The following is a 3,592-nucleotide window of genomic DNA, read 5'->3' on the forward strand; positions in this document are numbered from 1 at the left end:
GACAAACATGAAGCTTAAAAACCGAAAAACAGAGAGATAAGAACAAGGAAGTTAAGGAATGAGTCCACCTTAGTGATGGTGGTGCCTTCTCCTTGAAGTACCAATGGTGTTCTTAAGCTCCTCTATGTCTCTTCCTTGCCTTTGTTACTCCTCCCTCACAGCTCTTTGATATTCTCTAATCTTGTTGAAAATGATGGAGTGCTCTTGGTGTTTCACCCTTAATTGGTTCATGTCATGACTCAATCTTTCTAGAGAAGTGTTGAGTTGTTCCCAATAGTTGTTTGGAGAAAAATGCATCCCTTGAGGCATCTCAGGGATTTCTTGATGATGAGCTTCCTCATGCGTCTCTTGAGATCCATGAATGGGCTCTCTTGTTTGCTCCATCCTCTTCTGTGATGGTCTTGTCCTCTTCAATGAGGATGTCTCCTTCTATGACAACTCCAGCTAAGTAGCATAGATGGCAAATAAGATGAGGAAAAGTTAGCCTTTCCAAGGTGGAGGGCTTTTTGGCTACTTTGTAGAGTTCTAGAGAGATGACTTCATGAACTTCTACTTCCTCTCCAATCATGATGCTATGGATCATGATGGCCTGATCCACAGTTACTTCAGATCGGTTGCTAGTGGGGATGATGGAGCGTTGGATGAACTCCAACCATCCTTTAGCCACAGGCTTAAGGTCCAGTCTTCTCAATTGAACCGGCTTGCCTTTTGAGTCTCTTTTCCATTGAGCACCTTCCACACATATGTCCATGAGGACTTGGTCCAACCTTTGATCAAAGTTGACCCTTCTAGTGTAGGGGCGTGCGTCTTCTTGCATCATAGGCAAGTTAAATGCCAACCTTACATTTTTCGGACTGAAATCTAAGCATTTTCCCTGAACCATTGTAAGATAATTCTTTGGATTCGAGTTCATACTTTGATCATGGTTCCTAGTGATCCATGCATTGGCATAGAACTCTTGAACCATTAAGATTTCGACTTGTTGAATGGGGTTGGTAAGAACTTCCCAACCTCTTCTTTGGATCTCATGTCGGATCTTCGGATACTCATTTTTCTTGAGCATGAAAGGGACCTCAGGGATCACCTTCTTCTTGGCCACAACTTCATAGAAGTGGTCTTGATGGGCTTTTGAGATGAATCTCTCCATCTTCCATGACTCGGAGGTGGAAGCTTTTGTCTTCCCTTTCCTCTTTCTAGAGGTTTCTCCGACCTTAGGTGCCATCAATGGTTATGGAAAAACAAAAAAAAAACTATGCTTTTACCACACCAAACTTATAATGTTGCTCGTCCTCGAGCAAAAGAAGAAAGAATAGATGAAAAAGAAGAAGAAGAGATAGAGGAGAGGGAGAGTGGTGTGTATTCGGCCAAGAGGGAGAAGAGAGGGTTGTGCTGTGTGAAAATGAATAAGGATGGGGGGTTTATATAGTGGAGGGAGAGAGGTTAGGGTTCGGTCATTTAGGGTGGGTTTGGGTGGGAAAGAGATTTTGAATTTGAAGGTAGGTAGGGTTTATGGGGAAAAGTCGATAGATGTGAGCGGTGAAGAGGTGATGGGGAAGAGTGATTGAGGTGATGGGTGAATGATGTTTGGAGAAGAGTGTTATGAAAAGGTGTGAGAGAGAGGGAGAAGGTAGGTGGGGATCCTGTGGGGTCCACAGATCCTGAGGTGATCATGTGGGATCCACAGATCCTGATGTGTCAAGGATTTCTCATCCCTGCACCCTTTAGGCGTGTAAAATGCCCTCTATATGCAATCCTGGCATTTAACGCCAGACTGCAGCATGTTTCTGGCGTTAAACGCCACTTCCATGCTTGTCTTGGGCGTTCAACGCCAATCTGCAGCATGTTTCTGGCGTTGAACGCCACTTCCATGCTTGCTTCTGGCGTTTAACGCCAGCTCTCTTCAGGGTGTAATCCTGGCATTTAAATGCCAGACTGCTGCTTGTTTCTGGCGTTCAATGCCAGATTCAAGCTCTGTTCTAGCATTGAACGCCAGCCAAATGCTCCTTATTGCGTTTAAACGCCAGTAAGCTCTTCCTCTAGGGTATGCTTTTTCTTCTGTTGTTTTTTATTCCATTTTTAATTTTTGCAATTATTTTGTGACTCCACATGATCATAAACCTAATAAAATATAAAAGAACAATAGAAATATAGATAAATAAAAATTGGGTTGCCTCCCAATAAGCACTTTTTTAATGTCAATAGCTTGACAGTGAGCTCTCATGGAACTTCACAGATGTTCAGAGCATTGTTGGGACCTCCCAACACCAAACTTAGAGTTTGAACGTGGGAGTTCAACACCAAACTTAGAGTTTGGTTGTGGCCTCTGGTGCACGAAATTGTGATCATCAATGGCGCCATCAACATGGTATGCACAATTGTAATCTCAACTCTTTATCACAACTTCGCACAACTAACCAGCAAGTGCACTGGGTCGTCCAAGTAATAAACCTTACGCGAGTAAGGGTCGATCCCACGGAGATTGTTGATATGAAGCAAGCTATGGTCACCTTGTAAATCTTAGTTAGGCAGATTCAAATGGTTATGGATGATATAAGAATAAGGCATAAAGATAGAGATACTTATGTAATTCATTGGTGAGAACTTCAGATAAGCGTATGGAGATGCTTTGTCCCTTCCGTCTCTCTGCTTTCCTACTGTCTTCATCCAATCCTTCTTACTCCTTTCCATGGCAAGCTGTATATTGAGCATCACTGTTGTCAGTGGCTACAATCCCATCCTCTCAGTGAAAATGTTCAACGCACCCTGTCACGGCACGGCTAATCATCTGTCGGTTCTCAATCAGGTTGGAATAGAATCCATTGATTCTTTTGCGTCTGTCACTAACGCCCAGCCTTCAGGAGTTTGAAGCTCGTCACAGTCATTCAATCATTGAATCCTACTCAGAATACCACAGACAAGGTTTAGACCTTCCGAATTCTCTTGAATGCCACCATCAATTCTAGCTTATACCACGAAGATTCTGATTAAGGAATCCAAGAGATAAACATTCAAGCCTTGTTTTGCTTGTAGAACGGAAGTGGTTGTCAGGCACACGTTCATAAGTGAGAATGATGATGAGCGTCACATAATCATCACATTCATCAAGTTCTTGGGTGCAAATGAATATCTTAGAACAAGAATAAGCTGAATTGAATAGAAGAACAATAGTAATTGCATTAATACTCGAGGTACAGCAGAGCTCCACACCTTAATCTATGGTGTGTAGAAACTCCACCGTTGAAAATACATAAGTGATAATGGTGATCATTGGCTTTGGCCCCAAAGAGGGAACCAGAAGAACCAAGATGATCTAAGAACTAGACGTCCAAAGATGAAAATACAATAGTAAAAGGTCCTATATGTAGAGAACTAGTAGCCTAGGGTTTACAGAAATGAGTAAATGACAGAAAAATCCACTTCCGGGCCCACTTGGTGTGTGCTTGGGCTGAGCATTGAAGCTTTCATGTGTAGAGACTTTTCTTGGAGTTAAACGCCAGCTTTTATGCCAGTTTGGGCGTTTAACTCCCATTCTTGTGCCAGTTCCGGCGTTTAACGCCGGGCATTCTTGAGCTGATTTGGAACGCCGGTTTGA

This window comes from Arachis hypogaea, chromosome 1, assembly GCF_003086295.3.
Source record: "Arachis hypogaea cultivar Tifrunner chromosome 1, arahy.Tifrunner.gnm2.J5K5, whole genome shotgun sequence".
Taxonomy (NCBI): Eukaryota; Viridiplantae; Streptophyta; class Magnoliopsida; order Fabales; family Fabaceae; genus Arachis; species Arachis hypogaea.